The sequence below is a fragment of the Bison bison genome, unplaced genomic scaffold (genome assembly GCF_000754665.1).
Source record: "Bison bison bison isolate TAMUID 2011002044 unplaced genomic scaffold, Bison_UMD1.0 scf7180017864517, whole genome shotgun sequence".
Taxonomy (NCBI): Eukaryota; Metazoa; Chordata; class Mammalia; order Artiodactyla; family Bovidae; genus Bison; species Bison bison.
The window spans coordinates 1,299,630-1,312,623 of record NW_011495070.1 but is presented as its reverse complement, the minus strand read 5'-3'; the positions used below and the strand labels follow the sequence as shown (position 1 = coordinate 1,312,623).

Below are 12,994 nucleotides of genomic sequence, written 5' to 3'. Positions count from 1 at the left end.
AGTCCAACTCTCACCACTGGAAAAACCATAGCCTTGACTAGACGGACCTTTGTTGGCAAAGTAATGTCTCTGCTTTTTAATATGCTGTCTAGGTTGGTCATAACTTTCCTTCCAAGGAGTAAGCGTCTTTTAATTTCATGGCTGCAATCACCATCTGCAGTGATTTTGGAGTCTCCAAAAATAAAGTCTGATACTGTTTCCTCATCTATTTTCCATGAAATGATGGGACCAGATGCCATGATCTTAGTTTTCTGAATGTTGAGTTTTAAGCCAACTTTTTCACTCTCCTCTTTCACTTTCATCAAGAGGCTTTTTAGTTCCTCTTCACTTTCTGCCTTAAGGGTGGTGTCATCTGCATATCTGAGGTTATTGATATTTCTCCCAGCAATCTTGATTCCAGGTTGTGCTTCTTCCAGCCCAGCATTTCTCATGATGTATACAACTGAGTAAAACTAAGATTCAGATGTGTCCTGGTTTGTTTGGTGAGTTATCACAATAAGCAGCTTGAGAAGATATCTATTCATATATAGGGCTCGAGAAGAAGTGGCCTTTTAGTAGATTTTATATTTGGCAAACAGGACCAATACAGAGAACAAGAGGGGCATTGTGATGTTATTATCTAAATCATATACATATTATACATTTGTAGAATATATATATGCAAAAGTATGTATGCTAATATATATTTGCTGCCCAAATAATGTATATCCATCTATATCTGTCCCTTTAGAAAAAGTGTCTTAAGGCCAAAGATAAAGGGACAAGTTCTACTTTTTCCCATGAAGGGGATAGTCCTCTGTAGCTGTATGAGCTCTGTTCTGAAATGGCCTCATGGATAAATAGATATCAATCAGGAGGACTGAAGAAGTAAAATAATGTATAGGGACTATTCATGAACAACCACAACTTGGAGACTTGAGAGAATAAATCCACAAATCTCTCTTATGCATATGTGTCCAAGCATCGAGGAAAATTTTAATTATTTCCTTTAATGCAATCTCTCTTAATGTGGTATTTTTACCCAAGAGGTAGTATGACTTGGATATTTTCTAATTATGAATCCTTTAAAACAAGAAGAGTGCGACTGCCTATGTATACCTTCATTTTGAAAAGATAAGTGACACTTTGTATTAAGAAATAATGGTGATCTTCCTTCTACAAGGTTGCTTTAATGAACATTCACTGGACAACTTCTTATTTGTGAGCCACAGATGGTAATGTTTGATTGTTTTGCTTTGTTTTCTATCTCAACTTATGTGGTAGGAGTTGAGATAGAAAACAAAGACAGCCTAAGTTAAGTAGTACCATTCAAATGTCCACAGTTAATAAATTTGTCAAATAGGAGATTAATTAAATGCTTACTATCTACTAGAAACTGTGCTAGGCAGTGGGAATTTATAGTAAAGAAAGCTGACATTATTTCTTTGCTTCACTTTTTGATTGGGAAGAAAGACATTGTAGTAATTTTAAATGTGATGAATTTTACAAATAGGGATGTACTTCATTCTATAGGGGAACTTAAAATGGGAAACTAAACTAGCCTGGAGTTTCAGGGAAGTTCTTCTTTTCTTGTGCAAGTGAAAATAAGGAAAGACTTTTAAATTGGAGAAATGTAGACTGGATAAAAAGTAGTATTTTAAGCAAAAGGAAATGTATGTGTGATAGCCTCAGGCAAGAGGACAAGGCATATTCAAGACACTGTTAGAAACCAATAAAGTTAGAACACACAGGCAAGTAGGAGATATAGAAATGTGAAGCTCATGAAAAAGCCTGGGACAAATTGTGGAGGGGTTTTTAAGAAAAAAGAACCTTAGGTATTTATCATAACTTCAGTAGAAAACCATTGAAGGTTTTTAAGCAAGCGGATGAATCACACGGATTTGCTTTTTTGAGGAAGAACTAACAGATATAAATTAATTAATTTCAATTCAGTGATGCCGTAGTATTTAAACCAGTAAGGGAGAACAACATTAATCTTTGAAGCTTCATTGACTGTGTAGCAGATACAAGGGAACTTAAATGTGCCAACCAAAGGAATCAATACTTAACGAAAAATATAGTTATATCCAGGAATTTTTTCAGACTTTATAACGCTCTCATTAAATTTCTTGCCTATGTCATATTGACCTCTTCTCCAGAAGAGGTCATTTATTGTTAGCTTCAGTAAGTTACCAAAAGGGCAGAGGTGGTGAGTGTGGTCAGACTTTGTTCTCTCTTGATTCTCTCCCCATTTTTTCTTTGCCTGTGTCTCCTATTTGCAGAAGCAGGGAATGGAGAGTGAAAGGCAAAGAAAATACTTGCCCAGATAAGAAAAGCACACATTAGCTGCAAATTTAGGGGCCCATGATTTGTTTGGTATAGGTACATTTTTCTTCAAACTGCTTTGCCATTGGCTTTCAGAGAACTGTTTGTATCCAATGCTCTTTCTCCCAAGTGATGCACTTGCTGGTTTGTTTTTTTTTTTTTTTAAAGACTGGCCCCAAATACTGCCTCTCCTGCCATAGAGTTCTCTAATTTTGGTGAGCCTATCAAGGTTGAGATGCTTTTTTAAAACACCTTCTTAAAACTTTTCCTCTGTTTTATACCCCCCTACTGCAGGTGCTCATTGCTTCTTCATTCCCTCTTCTCCTAAGAGAAAAGCATGTACCCTCGCACACCAAGAAGTGGGAATCATGGCTGCTGTATTCTCAGCCTTACTATGATTCTTCTTCCTTTTGCATGCTTGTACTGTAAGATACCCATCAGCAGTGTGAAGGCTTATCAAAATTCAGTGGTGTTTTCTCAACTTAGGTGGCAAAGAGATTCTGAAGGTAATGGGAACATTTGGTTCAACTTTTCTTCCTCTTTTCCTTATAGAAAAAGAGGATGAAGAGTATTAATGCTTCATAAAATATTCTTCTCAAGATGCCAATTCCCTTCTTTTACTTCTTGCAAAAACCAAAAAAAAATCGGTTTAGTAGGGAGGTTGATGTGGATTAGATGGGTCTGGCACCAAAAACAGGACCATAAGGAGCATGGTGCCTTTCTCTGCAGCTATGAATTATTTTTACTATGTAGCTGTACTTTCTGCTTGTTCCTCTGACAGGACTAGCAGGGGTGTCTCAGTCACATTCCCACACATATCCTTCTGGCTAGAGTAAGAAGAATGGGTGAAAAGGTGGGAAGAGAAAATGTAATGAAAACATGGGAGGGAAATGCAAAACTATGGCAGTAATCAGGGGAGAAACATGAATGGCTTTAAAGAGAATGGAACATTGAAATTAGAGAAAAGTAGAAGGATTCAGTATGAGAATGAGAGAGAGAGAGAGAGAGAGAGCATGCTGATTAATTTCATCTAACAAGGGAGAGAAGGACTGAAACTCTCAAAGAGTATTATTTTTTCAGTTGGGTGAGTGAATGAATAGATGCTTAGATTGTGAAATATTTAAAAATATGAAGTTATCACAACTTGAGGTTTGATTGGAAGTGGATGTTAATAGAATAAAATATGGACTAACCCGTTTAGAAGTTTACATAAAGAGAGAAGTTTATAGTGAATGAACTGTGATTTTAGATTTGGAGATTGTCTATGATGAAAAGAACAAGACAGTAAAGAATAGCCAATGATCAGTATATGGGAAGGGGAAAGAATGGATCTTGAACAGGTTTTGGTTTTAATGCTGCTGCTGCTAAGTCGCTTCAGTTGTGTCCGACTCTGTGTGACCCCATAAACGGCAGCCCACGAGGCTCCCCCGTCCCTGGGATTCTCCCGGCAAAAACACTGGAGTGGGTTGCCATTTCCTTCACTTTCACTTTTCACTTTACCCTAACCCTAACCCTAACGCTAACCCCTAATTTTTAAAAGTGAAAGTGAAGATGCTCAGTCATGTCTGACTCATAGCTAATAGGTGTGTATTTCATAGGCCTAGAGATGAAAAAGAAGCAAGCATATGAAAGGTGCTAATCTTGACCTATTTATCACTATGCAGTAGGAAGCAGTAATTTAGAAGCACTTACTCATCTTTTTGGAGAAGACAATGGCACCCCACTCCAGTACTTTTGCCTGGAAAATCCCATGGATGGAGGAGCCTGGTAGGCTGCAGTCCATGGGGTGGCTAAGAGTTGAAAACGACTGAGCGACTTCACTTTCACTTTTCACTTTTATGCATTGGAGAAGGAAATGGCAACCCATTCCAGTGTTCTTGCCTGGAGAATCCCAGGGTCGGTAGAGCCTGGTGGGCTGCCATCTATGGGGTTGCACAGAGTTGGACACAACTGAAGCGACTTGGCAGCAGCAGCAACTCATCTTTTAGATCAGTAATGAACATGTGTTTGTTCACTAATTCATCTATTTATTGTACAGTGTCTATGGCAACATTTTAGGGACTGTGTTAAGAAGAAGGATAAGGTTAATAGGATAGAACAGGCCTCTGATCTCAAGCAACCTATAATCCATTACAATATTTGCAAAGTCATGCTCTGTGAGTAGCCATAGTCCAGCGTTTAGCAACACAAGGTTTGGAAGAGAACACCAGGCTTTGAACTCTACCTGTATTAATTATAAAATTTGTTGCCTTGAGAATTTACATGCTTTCTGCCTTAGAATTTTTTGGTTTTTTAATCTAAAAAATGATATCTTTCAGGGAACTCTTCCCAGTATTATTTGGCAGCTTGGATGGGAGGGAATCTGGGGGATAATGGATGGATACATGTATATGTATGGCTGAGTCCCTTTGCTGTCCACCTGAAACTATCACAACATTGTTAATTCATTATCCAATATAAAATTGAGTTTTTTTTTTAAATCAATATAAAAATGGTGTCTTTAAAAATGTTTAAAACTGAGTTTTACTGATTGATATTATTCATATTAAGAAGACCCCTTTTTTCATTATTATCACTCTAAGGATGAGAATAATATTTTTTACAGATTCCTATGTTTCTCTTCCCTAGAATACTGCATAGCACAAAATAATTGTTAAAAATATTAGTTAAATAATAAATATTATTTATTTATAAATTAATAAAGTCAGCACTTACTAAAATACCGTTACAAAACTTTGAGGTGAACAAGAATCAATTGACATCATAATTGACATTATTCACAGAGCCTCTAAAATGCCAAAGTGCATTATATAATTTGAAGGTATTTCTCACTCTTACTTGGTCACAAAGCCTGTGTCTTATGGTACATTTCTTGACACTATTATTATGATAAAGAAAGACTTGGAATTACTCATCAACTGTATGATAAATAAAATGTTTAGTGAAAAAATACATTGCTATTTTTTGTTGAGGACTACAAAAGAAATCCAGAAAAGAAAAGTAAGTAAAGATGTATTTTAAAATAATCATTATACTTAATAAGTATATATGTACTATAGAAGCACATATATAAAATTTCCTATAAAATTTCATAATATGTTTGGTATTGATTATATACTAAAGAAATATGTTTTTTGAGGATGACTTACTTAAGCAAAAATATATTTATTAAACTGCTGCTGCTGCTGCATCGCTTCAGTCGTGTCTGACTCTGTGTGACCACATAGACGGCAGCCCACCAGGCTCCCCCATCCCTGGGATTCTCCAGGCAAGAACACTGGAGTGGGTTGCCATTTCCTTCTCCAATGCATGAAAGTGAAAAGGGAAAGTGAAGTCGCTTAGTCGTGTCCGACTCTAGCGATCCCATGGACTGCACCCTACCAGGCTCCTCCCATGGGATTTTCCAGGCAAAAGTACTGGAGTGGGGTGCCATTGCCTTCTCCGATTTATTAAACTAGCAGGATAGAATTCAGAATACTCTAAAATGTTTATATTAATATGAGGAAAAGGGCTTTCCTTGTGGTTGTTGGTAAAGAATCTGCCTGCAGTCAGGAGACCCGGGTTTGATCCGTGGGTCAGGAAGATCCCCTAGAGAAGAGAATGGCAACCTGCTCCAGTATTATTGCTTGGAGAATCCCAGGGACAGAGGAGCCTGGCAGGCTCAGTCCATGGGGTAGCACAGAGTCAGACATAACTGAGTGATTAACACACACACAATGAGGAAAAGCATCTTTAATATTTTACTTTAATCAAAAAAAAATCTAAATATGTTCTTCAGTGATTTATTTTACAATGTGAAGTAAATGTGAGCTAAATAAGTTTAATATTTTAAAGATCTAAACCTTTGGCTCCAGGCTACTGAGAAGAATAAAAGTCTAATAAATGTCCTAAGAGCTAAATACATTTTAAATAAGAATGGAGAGGGAGGTTAGGTTGGGGTAAAAGGCAGACAGAGAAAGAAAGAGACGACTTAAATGTTGACAGGCTTTATATACCCTGAATATAGGAACTATATTAGGCTCTCAGAGCTATTAGAAAAATTGGACAAGGCACAGACTTTGGAAAATTATATCTTAACATGTGTATATAAGTGCAGCAGTTTTCCCCTTCTAATTCTACAAAGAAGAAAAATGGTTGGGGGAAAGGCGTGGCAGGGATTATAGTTTAATTTAGAAAGCATTTGTGGGAGGAATTTTTAGGAGACTTAAAACCAGTTATCTTATTTTCTGAGGAAGAAACTTCAATATTAGACATTAAGTATTCGAGCTTGGTAAGAAAAGCTTTAGGTGTTCAGTAATTAGCTTTCTCTTCTAAGACAAAGTCTTATTCTATAACTTGTTAATTTGACTTAATAATGAATGATTATTGAAGGCTATCAGACTTATTCTTTTGGGAAGACATATTTTTCCTTACAAAAATAGTTTTATGAATTTGAAACATCTCTTAGACAGCATTTTATCATCCACTCAGTTAGTACTTTCAATAGAGAACAAGCTTACTTAAACCACATACTCATTAAAAGAAAAAAAAGAAAGAAAAGAAAAAACTCAGGAAAGGACCAGATCGTGGACACACCACCTCTTCTGTTTTCCATATGAACACTCATGACATCTGGGCAGATCCACTGCAGATAGCCATAGTATCTTTCCTCTTATGGATAATTCTCTCCTGCTGCAGGGAGAAAATGCTACAAAAGAAGGGAAATAAGTATCTTACATCTATTTAAAAGAAATGAGAATTTTCTGGAAAAATCAGAAATGATTGGAAATGCTCCATTTTAACCAAATTTGGAATAAATTCAAGTATAGCTGGAAATCATATGCTGTTTTAATTAATAAATCAATAAACCCAATAAATATGCTAATAAAAATTACTTCATTAATGATAACAGAAGTGAATCAATGACTAAAAATTTACTAGAGAGTAACTGGGTTATTTACATCTCTTAAATTACCTCATTTAATTCTCACAACATTCATAAAACAGATGTTGTATCAGTACTCACTATGCAATAAGAAAACGGATTTAAAGAGTGAAGTAGCATTCACAGTCATGCAGAACATACTCAAGGTCACACAGCTGGTAAGAACAGCTTGGAGAAGTCAGACTGACCTAAAGATGGTGTTCTTAAACTTGATACTATAAAAAGCACATAATCCCACTTTAACTAGACCGGGGTGGGGCGGGGTGGGGGATGCATTGTAGCTCATAGAAAACAAATGTTTTAACTCTTAATCTTTTAGCCTGCTCAAGATTTAATCTTCACTTCTCACTTTTAAAACCTGAGGCCAGAGATGTGAATCATTTTCAATGTCTTGCTTTTACTCTGTCAGCAGCTCAAGTGGCTTTGATCCCTTTGAGAACTCTCACCCACAGTTGCAAGCTGTCTTCTATACTTCAAAATTTTACCAGTTCTACAAAGAGGGGATCAGCTGATATGTGAGACCCATGAGCTGAGGGGGTTTAAAAAAAAAAAAAAAAGACCCTTTTAAATAAACATATGCTCGGGTCATCAGGAAATGTACCATGTAGCCTCATTTGCATGGACAAATCTTAAGAGATCTGAAACAAAGTTAACAGTTCATATCCTGGTTTGAGGTATATGAGATTCTTACGTGTTATAGTTCCAACAGAGCAAATAATCATGGTTGCTGGCTGAGACACACAACAATGGAGAGGGTTAGAAGCTCTGAGAATTGCGCTCAGCCAAAGGTGTTGCTTCACCTTAAGTCATGCCCCTTCTTGAGGCAAGTATCATCCACAGTCTTTGTGGGCCAAAGCCCCATGCTTCATTTGGGGATAACTTTGAGGAGTAATACCAACCACAATGCATCCACTTAGTTACTCCCTCTGGCCATCCTGCTTCCTTCCCTTTCTTACAGTTGTACCCAAGGGCATTACCACCTGTCTTTCTTGCATACATATTCCATCTTTACATCTTACTGTGGAACCCAATCTGCTAAATCAAAGTCTGGAGACAGTGACCTGAGAACACACATTTTCATAAAATGCTGTGCTGACTTTAAAGTATCCACTTCCCTAAACAGTCATGCATTTGACCTGAAGATTTTTGTTGTTATGGTTGTTAAGTCCTTCCCAACTCTTGGTGACTCCAAGAACTCCTCCAGAAGTCCTTGGGGCTCCTCTGTCCATAGGGTTTCCCAAGCAAAAATACTGGAAGGGGTTGCCATTTCCTTCCCCAAGGGATCTTCCTAACCGAAGTATCAAACCTGTGTCTCCTGTATTGGCATTCGGATTCCTGACTGCTGAGCCACCAGGGAAGCTCCCAACATGAAGATTACCAGCTAAAAAAAGAAGTGATAAAAAGGTGTCCAAGTAGTATACATGGCAAGAGGGATGAAATTTTAAGATAAACTATGCTAAAAGTAAATCTATATAATAAAGAGTAGGAAAAAATCAGGAATTGCTATCAACTTTATTTTCCAGTTTTTCACAGGCTTGCTTTAAATGGAAGCTATAGTTTTAAGTTGGTTATTTCTCAGTCAGTTCGGTCGCTCAGTTGTGTCTAACTCTTTGTGACCCCCTGGACTATAGAATGCCAGGCTTCCCTGTCCATCACCAGCTCCCAGAGCCTGCTCAAACTCATTTCTATCAAGTTGGTGATGCCATCCAACCATCTCATCCTCTGTCATCCCTTTCTCCTCCTTCCTTCAACCTTTGCCAACATCAGGGTCTTTTCAAATGAGTCAGTTCTTTGCATCAGGTGGCCAAAGTACTGGAGTTTCAGCTTTAGCATCAGTCCTTTTAATGAATATTCAGGACTGATTTCCTTTAGGATTGACTGCTTGGAACTCTTTGCAGTCTAGGGAACTCTCAAGAATCTTCTGCAACACCACAGTTCAAAAGCATCAATTCTTTGGTGCTCAGCTTTATTTACATCCAACTCTCACATCCATACATGACTACTGGAAAAAACATATCTTTGACTAAATGGACCTTTGTTGGCAAATTCTACCATGCACAATAAAGATAGAAAATGGGTTTTAAATACTACCATGCACAATAAAGATATAAAATGGGTTTTAAACCATGTCCTAATTACGATCAGTTGGTAGAAACCACATTAGAAGAAAGCCTGGTTCTAATTCTGTGGTTAATGGGGAAAAGTACATGGCTCAGAGTGAATTCCTCCTTGAGTGGAAGGAAAAAGCAGATATTGGAGAATAGCAGAGTTTTTCATTTAGAAAGAAATGATAAAATTACTAATGAATTTCCTTTATCCTTTTGGTTTTCATTAATAAATCCAAACTTTATACTGTGCTATAAACCTTTAACTTCAGCAGAATATATTCATTATGTAGATTACTGGGTGCTTATTATGGCAGAGTGGACATTCCTTCACTCATTGCTCTGTATCTTCCTGGCATCTGAACACATGCATGACCAGGGCAGCAGTAAAGCTATCATTTAAGATGAAGAGACATAAGTTTCATATCAGAAGCACTAAAATGAACTAAAGAAGACTAAAATCACTTAATGACATCAGGCTTAGTGACATCATAATGAAGAAATCTCTTGTTTACCAATTATAACTTCTAAAAGCTGTGTTTTATACCTGGAGTCCTTACTTTCAAAACTAGTTCTAAAAGTCCAAACCGCAGAACCAAATAACATTGCACACCAAATAGAGATGTGCATCTCATTTATTTTTCACAGTTGAAACTCAGTGAGTCTGTCTCTAAGACTAGCATAAATACTCAGGTAAGGAAAACTTAGATTACACAGTAGAAAAATATGCTCCTTTTTACTGGAGTTTTAATTTTGAATGTATAATATGAATATAGACATGCAGGTGTTTGTTCCCTTAGCTGGCATGAAAGCCAGATGTATTAAAGAGTTCAGATTATACACCCTGAAGATAGCTGCTTAAGATTCTTTATCTTAGTAGTTGTATTTGGTTTATGTTGTTTTTCCTTTTTGATCATATGTCATGTGCCTTAATAGATGAAGTAGGTTATAGCTGTAGTCTCCAGCAACTTGTATAAATTGCTGAGCACATGTGTAGTTAGAGATTCCCAGTTCATAATTAGCAGTCTGCACCACATGCTGAAACATGAGTAAAATCTTTCTCTTGTTTCAAAAGTTCAGATAAGCAGAGGAGAAAAATGGTGACAGAACTATTCAAAAAACAGAGATCAAAAGGTAACACATTTTATAAGCATCCTCTCAGCTTTGCTTTGATGATGCTAAAACCTTTCCAGAGCTTTTACGTGATTGCAGAATGGCAGACGGCATGTTTTGCAGAAAGGGCAATAGTGATATAAATATAGCCAAACCTCAGACTAGAAAGTATTTCGGTTTATATGTGTTTCTGGAAAATTGCCTGTAACACCATACCAACCAACTCTATAGCCTACAATACCACGGAAAATATTCATTAGATCAACAGATCTTTAAACTTTAGCCTCAACTTAGTTCAGCAGTTTCTGTTCACATATTTAGATTAAGATGTAAATTAGGCCATTGACTTACAGTCTTATCACTAGATTATGCGTTGAAGGAATTTGTAAGAATCAACTTGTCAGAAAATAATTAAATAAGTATTTTTATAAAGAACCTACTCTTTTCTGTCTCTTTCAGTTCAGTTCAGTCTCTCAGTCATGTCTAACTCTTTTCAACCCCAAGGACTGCAGCACGCCAGGCTTCCCTGTCCATCACCCAGAGCTTGCTCAAATTCAGGTTCATCAAGTTGGTGATGCCATCTAACCATCTCATACTCTGTTGTCCCCTTCTCCTCCCACCTTCAATCTTTCCCAACATCGGTCTTTTCCAATGAGTCAGCTCTTCACATCAGGTAGCCAAAGTATTGGAGTTTCAGCTTTAGCATCAGTCCTTCCAATGAACATTCAAGACTGATTTCCTTTAGGATTGACTGGTTGGATCTCCTTTCAGTCCAAGGGACTCTCAAGAGTATTCTCCAACACCACAGTTCAAAAGCATCAATTCTTCGACACTTAGCTTTCTTTATGGTCCAACTCTTAACATCCATACATGACTACTAAAAAAACCATAGCCTTACCTAGACCTTTGTTGGTAAAGTAATGTCTCTGCTTTTTAATGTGTTATCTAGGTTGGTCATAGCTTTTCTTCCAAGGAGCAAGTGTCTTTTAATTTCATGGCTGCAGTCACCATCTGTCTCTTTAACCATCTTTAAAATGTTAGTCTTAATGTAAATAACTGCTTTTTTTCTGTTTTTCATTTGGAAATTTTCTATATGTATCTCAAAGTGTTTATTAATGCTAACTACTTATTTTATCCTTTGTGGCCCTGTGCCATTTGTGAACCTGATTCCTCTCTTTTCTTTCAGTGATTTTTCCTTTTTTTTTTTAATTGTCCAGGTCTTTGTTTTCTTTACACCCACCATGCTATGAATTCATTGGAGAGGGCCTCCGATAGTTCAGGCTCCTTTCCATTGATTCTCATGAAGTGTGCTTGCTCGGTGGAGCAGGCTGGTGCTTCAGATGAGCCCAAGTCCCTTTGTCTTTGGCTTCCTTCTTTTTCTTATCATTTTTCCTTCACACGTTTCAGGATGGTATCTTAGCTCTTATAGTGCTTAATATGCTCGATACCCACATTAATTCTGTTGGCAAGAATCTCATCCTTGTTTGTTTACAAAGATGGCAAGAGTGTGCTGGGTAACATTGTAGACTCTTCCAGTTTTGCCATAGTAACATTTGTGGAGCATTCCTATCAAACAGTACAGCTTCCCAGTTGATACTAGTGGAAAAGAACTTGTCTGCCAATGCAGGATACACAAGAGATGTGTGTTCAGTCGCTAAATCTAGAAAATTCCCTAGAGGAGGGTATGGCAACCCATTCCAGTATTCTTACCTGGACAATCCCATGGACAGAGGAGCCTGGCGGGCTTCAGTCTATAGGGTCCCAAAGATTCAAGATTTGAGCCATCTGTGTCCTGTCACATTTCTATAATCTGACATGAACTTTCCCCTTATTCACACTATCTGGGTACATTTGGTGTGTTTGTATTCATCCTTCAAGTCTCAGGGTAGGAGTGATTTCCTCAAGTAAGTCTACCTTGGTCCTGCAAGAAACCGAGACAATTCCTCCTCTGTTCTTCCATAGCATATTTTATATGTTTGTCTCAATACTAACAACATTCACTTGTATGTTTTCAGTTTTGGCATACTCCCTTTACTAGAAGTTTCTTCAGAGAAATAGTTCAGTTATTAATTATGTCTACATCATTATAACCTACAAGTTCCCAAGATAGAAAAGTACTTAATGAAATGCTTACTGGCATTTCCAAAGGTCATAAATTCACTCATTTAAAATGAGTGAACTTAGTAGAACTCTCTGTTTTTAGTTAAATTTGCTAACACCGCCTGAAATAGAGTTTACAAAATAGACTCCCTGTCCTCAGGTAGTTTATTGCTATGAATTAAAAATAAGAAAAACAGGGAATTCCCTGGCAGTCCAGTGGTTAGAGTGCCATGCTCTCACTGCCTAAGGGATGGATTCAATTCCTGCTTGGGATTCCATAAGCCTTGGGTCAGAGAAAAAAAAAAAAAAAAGTATACCAAACTCTACAAAGATAAACAAAAAGTAACTCAAAGAAAAATAATACTTCGTAACAGGCTCAAGTATTGGTGAAAGAAAGTGAAAGTGAAGTCGCTCAGTTGTGTCCAACTTTTTGCGACCCCATGGACTG

The 12,994-nt window shown here is 37.2% G+C and overlaps 1 protein-coding gene across 1 annotated transcript in view; it reads left to right on the top strand.

Moving 5' to 3' along the window:
• LOC104981297 overlaps nucleotides 1-12,994 on the top strand; it is a 204,064-nt gene that overhangs the window by 7,139 nt on the left and 183,931 nt on the right. The gene's annotated exons all lie outside the window — the stretch shown is intronic.